This window comes from Oryctolagus cuniculus, chromosome 16 (genome assembly GCF_051225735.1).
Source record: "Oryctolagus cuniculus isolate XC-2025 breed Fujian yellow rabbit chromosome 16, ASM5122573v1, whole genome shotgun sequence".
Taxonomy (NCBI): Eukaryota; Metazoa; Chordata; class Mammalia; order Lagomorpha; family Leporidae; genus Oryctolagus; species Oryctolagus cuniculus.
The window spans coordinates 48,635,191-48,651,086 of record NC_142882.1 but is presented as its reverse complement, the minus strand read 5'-3'; the positions used below and the strand labels follow the sequence as shown (position 1 = coordinate 48,651,086).

The following is a 15,896-nucleotide window of genomic DNA, read 5'->3' as shown; positions in this document are numbered from 1 at the left end:
ATAAACTCCAAACAGATAAGGAGGCGAGGGAAGATCTGAAAGGGGTGAGGAATTGCTTTAAAAGGTCTCTGAACTGAGTAATTCACAGAAGTGAGATGTTATAGAGGGAGAAGTAGGAGAAAATTAAGAGTAATTTCTCCTCCAGATGAACTTTAGGATCAGTTAGTGGTTTGAGGGCACTTCAAAAAGCTCATGGAAAAAAATGAAAAGGAATTTTAGATTTATTTGGGTGCAAACATTTGGAGATCCATGCATTGTTTTTTTTTTTTTCCTATACTATGCATTTTCCATGAGCTTTTTGAAATACCCTTGTGGTACATTTATATTTCTACAAAACAGATTAACATGAGCCTATAGACTTAAAATAACAGCCACCTGTGAGTTCGCAATCCTGCAGGTCAAAAGTGGCACAATGAGGCAAGGTCCTTAGCTAAAGGTTTCTATCACAAGGTCAAAATCAAGGTGTTGATGGGACTGAATTCTCCACAGAAGGCTCTGGCAGGGGGGACATCTGCTTCCAAGAACATTCGAGTTACTGGCAAAATAGATTCTTGTAATTGTAAGACTGGGGTCTCTGTTTCTCGGTCAAATACACCAAGGGCCACCTTGAGCTTTGAATTCTGCAACCAGCTGGAGAAAATCCTGCTTTCAAAAGACTCAGCTGATTAAATCAGTGACCCCCCGAGGTTGGCTTCCCTTTTGTCATATGAAGTAACAGAATTGTGGGTGAGGCATCTGGTCATAATAACAGGTTCTTGGACATGACTGAGACTCACGCAGGGTCCCTGTAGAGCTCCGTCTACCGCACTAGTCAGCTGCAATTAAGTTTCTTTTATACTGCATTTGGAAGAGCTGACGTCTTTCCTAGATAGGAACTTCTACATAGCTCAGTTTATTCTCATCTGAGATTTAACATTCCTTTTATAGATGCTGTATTTTACTGATAACTGTTGCTATGGTTAATGGGATTCATTTTCCCATTATGTTATCTAATTGATTTATCTTATGTTTTGCCACCTAGATTTATCATTAGTTTTTTCTTAAAGATTTATTTATTTTATCATTAGTTTTGATAGTTGGCCAGCTATTTTCTTGGATTTGTTAAGGATATCTTCATAGTGTGTGAATAACAATTTTTGTTTCTTTTGATATTTTAAGAGTTTTGTTTCATTTTCTTGCTTCATTGCACTGATTTTGAACTTCTCACCACTGTATGCAGAGTAACAGTAACATGGGATCTCTATATTGTGCCTTTAAAAAGCCTAATGTTTCTAATGTTTACTATTCATTTTGGTATAGAAAAAAGCTTCTGGTAGTGACTGTTTTTAATATACAATATTTTCTTATATTCCTAGTCTGTTGGCATATTGTTAGTGTATTTTATATGGGATTTTAGCAAAATATCTTTCAGGATGTATTTAGATGATCATAATTTAAGCATAAATGAATGTTTGAATAAATATATCCTTAAATGCTTATGCAATCATTCATTCCTGAGAAGCATAACATGGTTAACAAGCATTAGTTACTTAATACATTTATGGATTTCATTTGCTAATATTTTAGGTACAGTGTTTAACCCAGTATTCATTGGAATTTTGCTGTAATTAATGTCATTGTTCTCTTTATGAGTATTATGCTTGCTAGCAAGATTCCATTTTGCCCTATAATCTAGAATGCTCATGTAATTTAATATTTTTAGAGCTACAAGATTTGCTAGAATTGGAAATAAAACTAGATTGGTCAGGTAAATATTTTAGAAGTTAGCTTTAACATTTTTGTTGATCATTTATTTCTGTTTCTTTTTTCTTTCTTTCTTCTTCTTCTTCTTCTTCTTCTTTTTTTTTCTTTTACTTCTTGAATCCACTCTAATAACCATACACTTGTGAGCACACTCAGAAAATGTTTTCTTAGGGTAGCTTTTCCAATAGATTCAAGTATTATTTGCATCTTTCAAAAAATAATTTCCTATTCTTGGAATCTGTAGTTATAGTCGTCTCTATTTTGTTTATTTTTGTTGTTCTAGAAATATTTACTAAAGATTTGCCAATTGTGTTGGTGTTTTTTATTTTTTAAAAGCTATTTTAAAATGTTTAATTTGTCTTCTATTTGCAAGTTACAGAGACAGAGACAAATAGAGACCCTTAAGCACTGGTTCACTCTACAAATGCACACAACAGACAGGACTGGAGCTGTGCAGTATGGGACCTTATGTGGCTGGCTTCTTTCCCACAACATAATAGTTAAGAGGTTTCATGTATCAACAGTTTGTTCTTTTTTATTATTGTCTAATTTTTCATGGTGAGGATATACCATAGTTTTATTATTCATTATTATTCATTTACTCTCTAAAGAATATTTTGGTTGTTTCCAGTTCTTGGTTGTTAAAAAGAAAGCCACTATAAACAATTATGCAGGGGCTGGCATTGTTGCATAGTGGGTTAAGCCATTGCTTGCAGTGCTGGCAACCCATATAGGTGTAGGTTCGAATCCCAGATGCTCCAGTTCTACACTAGCTCCCTGCTGATGCACTTGGGAAAGCAGTAGAGGATGGCCCAACTGCCTGTGCCCCTGCACCCATGCGGGGACCTGGAAGAAGCTCCTGGCTCTTGGCTTTGGACTAGTCCAGGTCCAGCCATTGTGGCCATTTAGGAAGTGAACCAGTGGATGAAAGACTTTTCTCTCTGTCTGTCCCTCTTTCTCCCTGTAACTCTGCCTTTCAAATAAAACAACAACAACAGAAAAATTAATTACTCTGCTATAGTTCTCTGTTATTATATCTCATGTATAAATTTCTCTAATCTTCCTTTTTAAATTTAAGTTCCCTTTTCCCAGCTTTGAGACAACATTGACAAGTAAAGATTAGGTATATTTGAGGTGTCACACGTGATATTTTGATATATGTATGCATTGTGAAATGAAGTTAAATTTTAAGTTGAAATCAAAAAATATTTGATTCCCCATATATTTACAAACTAAAAAAAACTCTGTTAATATGCTTTAAACAAAATCTTTTATATTTCATATTTTTCTTTACCTTGTGCAAAAAAATGTTTTTCTTTACCTTGTGCAAAAAAATATTTTTCTTTACCTTGTGCAAAAAAATGTTATTTATTTGAAAGACAAAGTCACAGAGAGAAGTAGAGACAGAGAGAGGTCTTCCATCCGCTGGTTCACTCCCCAAATGGTCGCAACGGCCGGAGCTGCTCCGATCCAAAGCCAGGACCCAGGAGCTTCTTCCAGGTCTTGATGTGGGCGAAGAGGCCCAAGGACTTTGGCCATCTTCTACTGCTTTCCCAGGCCATAGCACAGAGCTGGATTGGAAGAGGAGCAGCCGGGACTAGAACCGCCCATATAGGATGCCGGCGCTTCAGGCCAGGACGTTAACTCACTGCGCCACAGCGCCGACCCCATCCTATTTAAATATTTGACTAGATTTCCACAGCTGCCCTGTGAGGTGAGCAGCAGTGCCCGGACAGACACTCAGGAAGAATAAACTTAGGGGCATCCAAGAAGTCAGCTGATTCTGACCGCGTCTCTTACTTTCAGTGGTGGTTTCTGTCTGTGGCTTGCAACAGGAAGATGTTATCAGTGTCCCGCTGACACTGAGCTACATTCCACATGGTTCCAAGGGCATTTATTCAAGTCTGCTCCAGCTCCAGTGTCAGAAAACGGAGGCTTATGCCATTTTTATCCCTGGGGTCAAGAATCATGTTAAAATGTAATTACTTTGTCCAAATAAATGGTGGGAAGGAAAAATAAAGGGAATCTCTGATATCAAGATTAGAGACTTGCATGGGTACCACTGGGTTAAGGCACTGCCTGCAACTCCAGCCTCCCATATAAGTGCCAGTTCGTGTCCCGGCTGCTCCACTTCTGATCCCAATCTCTGCTACTGCGTCTGGGAAAGCAGCGGAGGATGGTCCAAGTACTTGGGACCCTGCACTCACATGGGAGACCCAGACGGAGTTCCTGGCTCCTGGCTTTGGCCTGACCCATCCCTGGCTGTTGCGGCCATTTCGGGATGAACAAGTAGATGGAAGATTCTTCTCTCTCAGTCTCTTCCTCTCTCTCTCTTTGTGCCCTTCAAATAAACAAATATATACATTAAAAAAAATAAGACAGCAACAGAGTCTTACATAAGCTGGAGTGTGATCTAAAATCTTCCTTGGGTTTTTACCGGTGCCACAGTACTACAAAATGTGATGTATAATATAAATATACATACCATTATATGAAGATGCTGATGTTGCAATACCCTTGAAAATACAAGGATACTTCAAAAATTTGATGTAAAATGTGTATTATGGAAAGAAACATGTATTGATTTCAAATTTTTCATCTTGAAATAAACTCACCTTTTAATTTCTATTTTTATCCAACTTTGCCTGCCATACTTTATTTTATTTTACTGTTTATTTGAACAGTAGCAAGATATCTATGTATGCATATATATATGTATATATATGTATATGTATATATATATATATATAGAGAGAGAGAGAGAGAGAGAGAGAGAGATCTGACCCACTGGTTTACTCCCCAAATACCCACAGCAAGCCTGACCAAGCCAGGAGTTGGGAACTCAATCTGGGTCACCCACAAGGGTAGTAGGGACCATCAGCTACTTCCTCCGAGGGTGCACATTAGCAGGAAACTGGACTCAGGAAGTCAGGAGCAGAGCTGGATCTTGATCCCAAGCACTTTGGTGCAGGATGTGGGCATTCCATGTGGTGTCTTAATGGCTACACCAAACAGCCACCCCTGCCTGCCATATTTTAAAGCTGATGATCTATTAAAAAGGCCAGGAAGACCAAAAATTGATTAAATTGATGTACATGCTATGTGTGTAGTCACGTGAATTTTTTTATGGTATCAATGATGGTAGATTTATTTTTAATGAGAGTTGAGTAATGAATAAATACTTTGAAAAATAATGCTCTCAACTTATATACCAAAATAAAATCTCATAAAAGAAAAGTTAAAGCCATAAGAATTAGAAGTCAATAAAAGTTAATGTTTATTTGATCTCAGGTTAAATAAGGTCTTTAAAAGATGCCAGATCAGGAAACTTTTATAAATTTGTCAACATAAAAAATAGAACTTATAACCTAGATGTTATAAGTGAAGTACAAGGTGGACAAGATAGTAGGATATCATATTTGTTATGTGTAATATATAAACAAACTCATGTCTGTAATATTCGAACTTTTCTCAAGTTCATCATCAGAAACTGGGAAAATAGAACTATATAATAAAATCTACTTAATGACGCAGTATATTGTTAATAAAGTACAAAGAATATTGAAGTGAATATCAATAACATGAATATGCATGCAATGAATGTGAAGATTAATCCACAGAGACACACTCAGCACAGAATCTACTACGAGCCCTGTATTCTCCTTTTTTTGTAGTATTTCATGTGAACAGAGTAGGGAAATGCTTTGGAATTTTGTACACAAAACAACAAAAGTGGATTTTTGGTGGGGGTGAGGATTTTATTTTATTCTCATACTTTTCTATATTAGAACAAAGTCTGCAGGTTGTATGCTCTTACATATACAGAGAAGGCATCCTATTATATAAAATATTTTATATCCTGCTTTTCCACAAAGCATTTTTATGTTACCAGCAATGTCCCATATCGTTGTGTCGTGTTGTAACATGGATCTGATATGTGCTATGACCTTCATTTAACCATCGCATAGTGTATTTCTCACATCTGAGTTCAAACAGTAGCTTCATTGCACATGCAGTTCAACAGCAGTTTTAGAAAGACCGTCTCTCATTCGCATTCATCCTGGTACACTAAGCTCTATGCAGTCCTGGGCAGGAAAGCATCTCAACAGCATGATTACTTAGCAACCGACTTGAACCAAACAGCATCATTTATTCAGAACTGTTTCTATGAGTTATGCCAAGCGTTGGGGTCCAAAGACGATTCAGGTGTTTCTGGGTCTTCCAAGAGTCACACTTTGTTATTTTATCCTTCTAACTTATATTTGTTTAGTTATTTGGGAGACAGAAGGTGAGAGACAGAGACAGAGCCCACTCATCTGCTGGTTCACTCCTCAAATGCTCAATGGCTGGGTCTGGGGCTGGACCAGGCCAAGGCTGGGAGCCACCAATGCGATCTAAGTATTCACATGGATATCAGAAACCCAATTACTCGAGTCATCACTGCTTCCTCCCAGAGTTTACATGAGCAGGATGTTGGAATCAAGAGCCAGAATCAGTAATCAGACCCTAGTGCTATCCTGTGGGACACTTGGCATCTTAGCCACAAGGCCCAACACCCTCTCCAAGTCACACTGTAATGTATTAGTGTAATGCTAAGTGTTATGTTGTTTGTTTATTCCTCTGGCCATCTGTAAACTGAGCTGCTTCTTTGAAATCATGCTCCTGAGCCAGTTTTTACAAACATCATGTTGGAGTCCTCTATGCAAAAGTAGGGAGTCCTGAATGTGACGGCCACCCTCCCAGGATGCAACTACTCCTCCAGGGTTCTTTTAGCCTCACTTCCTGAGCTAATTCCTGCATTATACCCAAGAGCATTGCCATCAGTGACCCTTGTCAGTTCTAAAACAAGTAATGCAAGAATAATGGGATGAGTACACTACTTTTGAGTGACTCTGGGTTGCTTGGGCCAAGATGGTCTGTGGTTCAGGCTCAGGGGCATAACATCTGTTTGTGCTATAGGCCTGGGAAAACCATTTGAAGTGAATAATTCTCCATGCACTTATATGGCAAGCTAGCAAATGCCACCTGGCACACAAGAAAACTTAGACTAAGCTATAGAGAGAAGAAAAGCTTATGCTAAAAGCAGGATTTATGTTACATTACTGTCCAGAAATGTCTTTGTCTGCATCTTCCAGTTGTTAAGAGATGGAGGAGACAAGAAGACATGGGCCCTGGGAAAGCATACTGAAATCTAGAGCAGAACTCACCTCAGCTGTGCTCCGTGGACCCTACCAGAAAAGGCTGGGCCTCAGGAAGAGAGTGTTCTGAATGCTTTCATTACAGCACATCAGTTTTTCTGCCAGCATGCAAGGATGTTTTTGTAAGGATGGGCAACTTGAGCTTCCACGGAATTTATTTTGTCCAGTACCATGCTTACGTAAGATAAAAACAAATCATGCTTATGTAAGACAAGAACAAATGAAACACACATGGTGCTTATCACCTCATAATTCTGTTCTGGTAACTTGCAAGCTTTTTTGGGCATCAGAATCTCCTAGGAATTTTTATATATATATATATATATATATAAAAAGATGATGCCTGGGCTCTACCTCATACTCTTGGGATGGTTTCTGGACATGTGCACTTTATCTGAAACGCTGAAGTTGGCTTTGGTGCAGGGAAATGATTGAAAGCCACCCTTTTGTAGCAAGACTCCAGGAAGGCCCGAGCCGGCACCAGAAGGCGCTGTGCTCACAACTCTGAGCCTCCTTCCTGTTCCTAGCTGATGGCCGGGAGCCCCCCAGAGGCAGCAGAGCAGGGGAGGCTCAGAGCAGAGGGAAGCAACCCCAGCTCTTGACCTTGAGAGTAAGACTTGCACACATGAAGGGAGAATAGGGAGGGCGGAGGGGAAGAGATCCTTCTTGGAAAAGTTCACAGCTGCTAATTGATGGGTTCAATCTGTTGGGTTGAGTTTACAAAATAAACCCTTCTGTTGATTCCATGCTGAATGTTTTCCTTTATATTTAATTTGCTGTTTCTATCAGGATTTAAAGTTGAAAACAGAATAGCAAAACATAAGTGAATTCACACATTAAAATTTAAAGATGTATATATGTGTATGTGCATATATGTATATATATACACATATATTTGGTTTTCTTCCTCATTAATAGTTTTAAACACTTAAAACATTGTTACTGATGGAAAGAATTTACATTGATGTTTCAACCTCAATGCTGGACTACGTGGCTATGCACTACTACGTGCTTTGAACTACTGTCATTTGCCCTGGGCTGAGGGTTCTCAGTTTTGAAATGGGACAGTCCCAGAGAAACCCAAACTAGTGTTTGGCCACCCTGTGTGTGGCCCATAGGTCCCTCTGGACAGCTGTGTTTTCGCATCTCCCCTGTGTTTAAGTAGTGCTCAATACCTCTTATTCTTCACTGTGAAATCTTTTTGAATTAACAAGTAATGTGAATTTTTCTGAAGATCCTATGGTGGGACTAGATGGTGGGGTTGACAATGCATACAGCTCAGTTTTGTACTAGGAATGTTCTCTTCAGCTGTGACTTTTTATTTCTCATCTCTCTTGTAGGCTGTAATCAACTGCAACCCCAATCCTGGATCCCCTCAGTGAGTTCCTTTTCTTTTTTTTTTTTTTAAAGATTTTATTTATTTATTTGAGAGGTAGAATTACAGACAGAGAGAAGGAGAGATAGAGAGAAAGGTCTTTTATCCGCTGGTTCACTCCTCAGATGGTCTCAATGGCTGGAGCTGGGTCGATCCAAAGCCAGGAGCCAGGAGCTTCTTCCAAGTCTCCCACATGGGTGCAGGGGCCTAAGCACTTGGGCCGTCTTCTAATACTTTCTTAGGCCAAGCAGAGAGCTGGGTTGGAAAAGAATTCTGGGCTGCAGGCAGAGGCTTAGCCCACTATGCCACAGTGTCAGCCACTGGGGAATTTTGGTCTCTCTTAAGTACCTTCTTCAAACTTATAACTCCCATCACTTCTTGGTTTTATTTTCAAGTAAGTAAAGTTTTGGAGATTTTTAATTATCTTTCAGAAAGAAAATAATCTTCCAGTTTTCAGTATTCTGAGAGCAGTATAGAATATTCCCAATAACAAAACCACATTTCTTGTTCAGCTGAATCATGTATATATTTAATATCCATCAATCCATCTAAGCATCTCCATGTATTACTATAATGAAGACTTCATACTTTGCACACAATTCTTAGTTTACAAAAACAATAAACAGAACCCTGTGATTCCTGGAAACATTAAAAATTAGATTTGATGAGTTGATGAGAATATAAGGGAAATCCCTTATTAATAAACAGGGCAATGTAGCATGAGTCCCCCTTGCCTTTCATCTTGTCACCTCTACCAAATGTGTGTGTGTGTGTGTGTTTGTGTGTGTGTGTGTGTACTCCTTCTCACAGCAGGTGTTAACAAGTGAACGTATTTTCCATATCTAGCACTGACCTACGGATCCTCCTATTCACTCTCTGTTAAGCAGGTAGCCTTGTCAGATGATGAGTAAGTGATTCATACCAGTGCTGTATGTTCCAACCAAGGAATACTGTGCATATATCCAAAATGTTCATCAGGGACAGTTTTTCTCTGGACAAAGAATACAATTATCCTCTTATAATAACAACAGGGTGTGTGTTGGCTGGAAAATGTTAGATTTCATGTCAAAAGAATTTAAAAATCTAATTAGAAAAACAGTAATTTTTCAATTATCCTCTTCAGATGGGTAGAATGAATACTATAGGTTGAATAACCAATCAAGCTAAATTGGCAATTGAACTTCCACCGTGCTTATGTTGTTTCCTCATTTCTAATTTTCTGTAAGTTTCTTTGTCAGTAACCACCCATTATTCTTATTAAAACTAAAAGAACTGGCACAGATGTGAGAAAAATAAAAGAAACAGAATTATTCTAAGTGGCTGTTCGTGTTCATTAGAGATTTATGTTGTTTACTTTTTATATAAAATAACAGCCTTATTGGTATGTTTCATATATCATTATGGAGACTATTTGAAGTAGATTCAAAAATGAAGTCAGCTGAAAAAGGGAATTCATTTATAAGCATGGCTTGGAAATCTTGCATTTCCAAGACTACATTATTTCTTCTAAAAATTAATTATTTCATTTATTTGAGAGACAGAGAGAGATTCCCTATACTGGTTCACTCCCCCCAAGTGCCCAAAATGGCTGGGATGGGCCATGTGGAAACGAGGAGCCAAGATTTCAATTCAAGCTTCCAATGTAGATGGCAGGGGCCCAATTGCTTGAGCCATTACCTGCTGCCTCCCAGGGTGTGCATTAACAAGAAGCTGGGATCAGCAGTTTAGTTGGGGCTGAGAAAGAATGCAGGTGCCCCAGTAGCTTTTTTTAAAAAAAGATTTATTTATTTATTTGAAAGGCAGAGTGACAGAGGGAGATACACACACAGACACACACGGAGAGCAATGGTGAGAGCAAGAGAGAGATCTTCCACCTGTTAGTCACTCACCACATGGCTGCAATAGCTGGGACTGGGCCAGGCTAAAGGCAGGAGCCAGGAACTCTGGCCTGGTTTCCCATGTGGATGGCAGGGGCCCAAGCACTTGGGCCATCTTCTGCTGCTTTCCCAGGTGAATTAGCAGAGAGCCAGAGTGAAAGCAGAGCAGCCAGGACTAGAACTGGGGCTCCAAGATGTGATGCCAGCATGGTCTCAATGCTGGCCTTACTCACTGGTGTGCCAAATACCCACCCTGAGAGCAAAATTTTCTATGAATAGTGAGGAATAGCACATAGGGTTATGTGATACAATCCGCTTTTACTTCTTAGGGAGTGATGGAATGAGGTTGGAGTCTCAAGGCCTGGTGACAACAGAAGCTTCTGCAAACGGCCTAGTTGGCAAAGTTGTTTCCCTTTTACTTGAATAATCAGCAGGATGTTCCAGAGAAGGAGACAGGAAATCATCTTGTTGTGCCTTTTTTTAAAGATTTATTTGTTTTATTTGAAAGGCAGAGTTACAGAGAGGCAGAGGCAGAGGCAGAGAGAAAGGTCTTCCATCTGCTGCTCCACTCCCTAAATGGTTGCAACAGCAGGAGCTGGGCTGATCCGAAGCCAGGAGCCAGGAGCCTCTTCCGGGTCTCCCATGTGGGTGCAGGGGCCCAAGCACTTGAGCCATCTTCTACTGCTATCCCAGACCATAGCAGAGAGCCGGATCAGAAGTGGAGCAGCCAGGATTCGAACTGTTGCTATGGGATACCAGTGCTGCAGGCAGTGGCTTTACCCACTACGCCACAGTGCCTGTCCTGTTCTGCCACCTTTTATATAGCTTTTCATTTGATCCCTACAGCAGCATGATAAAGAATGATTATTATTTATTATTACTACTACTATTATTATTTTATTTTTTAACAGGTGCTAAAGTTAGAAATATTTAGTAATTTTTCCAAGTTTACATGCCAAGTTCTGAAATTGAGAGAATTTAACTCCAATGGCTATATGATTTGTACTTTACCAAAATGCATTTGTAGAGAAGAAAAAAGAAACAAATTTCTGGTTGGTGACATCAAATGAGAGCTAGAGATTTACTTTCTACCAAGCAGTGGAGTTCTGTAGAGTATGAAGCTTACAAGGAAGCTAAGGCAAACTTAGCTCCTGCAGGTTCAGCTTGCTTAGCCTCCATGGAGATACTCCTTGTTCCTTCTCTTCAGAACCAGGAGTTGACCTTCATGCCTTTTGAAAAATACAACTCAGAAAATTTCTCTTGCTTTGAAAGGTGCAGGAAGAAAATAACTTCAGGTCAACAGTTCCACGGCCAAAGTCATAGCCAACAACCAAGGCGAGAATTAAATGTTTCGTTACCAGGGATAGGCTTTGCAGTTGATTCGTCTTTGAGGGTTTGCTGACAGCATCATTGCTTAAAGTTAAACTTAAAAAACACATCATGGGGAATGTTTTACAACAACAGTGGAGATTTAATGACAAATTAATGAAATGTATTCAACAGTGAGAGTTCAGAAGCTTTGCTCCATAGCCTAAAAAGCTGGGACCTGTATGCTTTTCTGTGGGAGCAATAGCAAAACCGTTTCTGAGGACAATCACAGCTTCCATCATGGCACAAATGCAGAGGTAGAATGCTCTGCTCTGGCCTACGTTTCAGCAGGCTGTCTCCATGTTGACAAGGGATTGGGACTCCTGTTGTTAATTTAGCTCATTTTCTAGGTCTTCAATAGAAGGAGTTGCCCTGAATCTTAGGGCTGGAGTGTCCAAGAGCGGCAGTGTAGATGGTTTAGAAGCTCAGTAAGAGGAGCTAAGACTGGTGGGCTTTCCTGACCTCGCTGTCACTCCTCGTCTGGGGAGAATGCAAGCAGATGTGTGTTCTTATCGTGAGATACCGAGGCAGATTGCTGAGTAGCCATTCCAGCTGTCCTGCTTGTGATTCCTCAGATCTGCCCTTCAGTGTGATGGCATCATGACTTGTTAGGAAAGCTGTCCACGAAAGAGACACGTGGTTGAACAGACAGCAGAGCACTGCCCTGAGGACGTTGCTCCCAGAGGATGCTCAGTCCTCTTCACGCCCCTTCATTCCTGATAACCTTCGTGTTGCTACTAAGTGGTTTATTTACGTCATGCATCATTGTGGTGCTAGTTGTGGTCACTTTTTAAAAGTGAAGCCAAATCGGAGCTCCGTTGCTAGTAACTGAACTGGAACTAGCAATTCCAGCAGGATGTTTGCAAAATCACTTTTATTTTGTTCTTCCAACCAACTTCTTGCAAATGTCACCCTACTTTGTTTACTTATTGGTTTTGTTTAAATTGTTTTTAGTGGAAATTCATATACACACACTTATTTCAACTCATTGTGTGTTTTAAATTATTCTCAAATTCTTTTTACACTAAGGGATGCTGTGTGCATTCTTACATGTGGGTACACACAAGTTTAACACGAATGTATAAGATGAACATACGGAAGGGAATTCAAATTAAACAAATCTGTTGATAATCAGTTATGTACTTCTGTTAAAAGACTACTGATTCACAATGGATATTTACTAGATGTCTATAACGTGTGCTCTCTTATTTTTAAAGATTTATTTATTTATATATGAGGCAGAGTTAGAGAGAGAGAGAGAGAGAAAGAGAGAGAGAATCTTCCATCCACTGGTTCATTCAGGAGCTTCCTCGGGGCCTCCCATATGGTATACAGGGGTTCAAGTACTTGGGCCATTTTCTGTTGTTTACTCAGGCCATAGCAGAAAGCTGGGTTGGAAGAGGAGCAGCCAGAACACGAACTGTTGCCCATGTAGAATGTCAGTGCCCCAGGTGGGGCTTAGCCTACTACTCCACAGTGCCGGAACCTATAGCACTCTCTTAAACGCTCCTGTTTCCATGGGATATTCTCTGAAGTGTTGCAAAAGATGTCTTACTCATTTCTTTCTTTCTTTTTTTTGGCTTGGATGTTGATTATATAGTTTTGCTCCGGGAGGTGAAAAGCCAGAGTGAGATGAGGTTAGAACAGACAGAGTTGACTTGATTGCTGGTAGACTTGGTTAACCGTGGCATTAGCCCTGTATCATACCCAAAGGATTTCTCGGTAGGATGGTGGTGGCTGGGGAGTATGGGGCTGGAGATCACTGGATTTCATTCTCATTGGATGGTGTGTTTAAACTTGATATCTGTGCTGCATTGGAGTTATTCCAATTAAACTAATTATTCCCTTTGTCATTATATAGCATCAGTGTGTAGAAGAATATTGTTTTATACTTACCTAGTCCATGGAGATGGCTGTCACTACTCTCATTCCCTAGTTGGTTCTTTTGGAGTTTGGAATCAGGTGATGGTAGTTTGATTCCTACACCTGCCCGTGATGAACCTGCAGTCTTAGGTATTTCAGTCACCCTTTCTGCAGCTTGGTTTTGTTTTCTGGAAAGTGAGCATTCTTCATCCACAAGGATACTTCTCTCCTTTCTTCATGACCACTAGTAATTTCTGTCACTTCTCCAGGTCTGAGGGGTCAGAGTTGTCAACTCTGTGAATCAGGGCTAGCCACATAGCTTGCAGTACCTGGTGCAAAGTACAGATATGGCCCCCTTGGTCAACACATGTTAAGTATTTCAAGATGGCAACAGTAGAGCTTTACTGAGAGCAGAGCATCTGAGAGAGAGACCAAGTGTTTCTGTACAGGTGACACGCTCTCTCTGGGGAACCTGCTGGGAACTTGGAGATCTTTTGGGTTCAAGATTGGGGCTTAAAACCATTCTCCAGCAACAAGTCCAGGGCACAGTCTCACATTTCACTTCCTCTGGGAGGAGAAGCCCTGATTCCTAGATAGGAAGCACAGGGCAGATTTCAAATTCTCCTAGGCAGTATCCATAAATTCAAACATTGGCTCTGCTAGTCAGTGGTTTTGTAACCTTGGGCATATACTGTCCCTAAGCTTCTACTTTCCTACTTTTAAGAATGAGAATGATGGAGCCAGCATTCTGGTGTAGCAGGTAAAGCTGCTGCCTGACATGCTAGCATATGGGCACCATGTGGGCACCAGTCCATGTCCCGACTGCACCAATTCCAATCAAACTCCCTTTTAATGGCCTGGAAAAGCAGCAGAAGATGGCCTAAGTGCTAAGGCCCCTGCCACCCAGGAGGGAGACTCTGATGAGGCTCCTGGCTTAGGCCTGGTTCACTGGAAAGTGAACCAGAAAATGGAAGATCTCTCCATCTGTGTGTGTGTGTGTGTGTGTGTGTGTGTTTTCTCCCTCTCTGTAACTCTGATTTTCAAATAAATAAATTAATAAATAGGAATGTGATAAATCAATATTGCAGAAGGGTTGCAAGCAATAAATGAAAATATCCTACCAGGAGTGTAAGGGGCACTTAATCACTACTATTTCTTATGATTTTTTTAATATACCCAAGATTCCTTCTGCGTATCTATTCAGAGTATACTTTATACTTGGATTTCCAGACTGAGGCCTCTGGGAATGTCCCTTTGTTACAACAGGAAGCTGAACATAGAATAGATTTCTGACCTACTAATTCCCTGTTGCTGATTTATGCTTATTAGCATGATGTTAGGCTGCACAATTATTATAATTTTCCCACACTTCAGTTCTGCCATTGATGGAAGTAACAGACATGTTGACATGGTGATATTAACGAGATGATGTACTTATGAAACATTCTGAGTTATCGAGGCTGGAGGCATCATAGAAATTATTGTGCATTTTTACTACTGCTTATTGGCCTGGGGTCCCCGCTGTTCTCCCTGGAGGATCCTCTAAGATTTGCCTTGGGAAAAAGTGACTGTTGACATTTGCCCTGCTGGGCTGTAAGATCTTTTAAATATTTGGTTAAGCCATCAGAAGTAACACATGAACTATGCAATAACTGGCTATAGGGTACATACACTACTAACCAGAGAGCGTCACCAGCTCTTCAGAAGGTAGCCTCAGGGTGACACCCAGTAAGACCACACACACCAGTGTAATTCATGTCCAGTACATACACACTAGTGAGTATCATTTGGTTATGGTTCCTTGGTGAGCCATGCTGGCCATTTATACCAGTTGCATTTACAAGGCAAGATGTTATTTGCCTAGGCTTGGCACTTGGAGGGCGAAGATCAAGTCTACCAGAACAACCATTGCTCTGTTGACATTTTACTATTTGTTGTCACCTGTAAAGAATACAGCCTACATGATATGCTTTCACTATCACATAAGGAAAGAGCTAAATGTTGCACAGATCATAGAAAGTGTCAAGTGCAATACATGAAAACCACGGAGACCTGAGGTATTATTCAAACACTAATTGGAAAATATGTTGAATCATCTGGCTGGTTAAAAATAGCAATTTTCACGGTATACAGACTGTCATAAACATTTTAAAGGACACATTTTAACAGATGGTTCTTTTTTTATTTTAAAATTTTTACTTAATGAATGCATTTTTACATATATACAACTTTAGAAATATAGTGGTTCTTTTCCTCATACTCCCACCCCCACTCCCATCCCACCTCCCATTCCCTCTCCCATCTCCTTCTTCATTATGGATCATTTTTAGTATGACTTTATATACAGAGGACCAACTCTATGCTAATCATAGATTTCAACAATTTGCCCCCATAACCACACACAACATATAGAGTACAGTTTGGGGAGATAATTTGCAATCGATTCTCATATTACAATTCAATAGGACAGAG

The 15,896-nt window shown here is 40.0% G+C and overlaps 1 protein-coding gene across 10 annotated transcripts in view; it reads left to right on the top strand.

Annotated features, from left to right (window-relative positions):
- MACC1 (MET transcriptional regulator MACC1) overlaps window positions 1–15,896 on the top strand; it is an 81,592-nt gene that overhangs the window by 39,659 nt on the left and 26,037 nt on the right. For 2 of the 10 annotated variants that reach the window (XM_008261504.5, XM_089315346.1), the window contains one exon: window positions 8,282–8,319. The exons of 7 other annotated variants lie outside the window; for them this stretch is intronic. The gene's annotated coding sequence lies outside the window, so the exon portion shown is untranslated. Of the gene's footprint in view, window positions 1–6,878; window positions 7,064–8,281; window positions 8,320–15,896 lie in introns of all 10 variants that reach the window. One more of the 10 variants, XM_089315348.1, reaches the window with a different exon arrangement.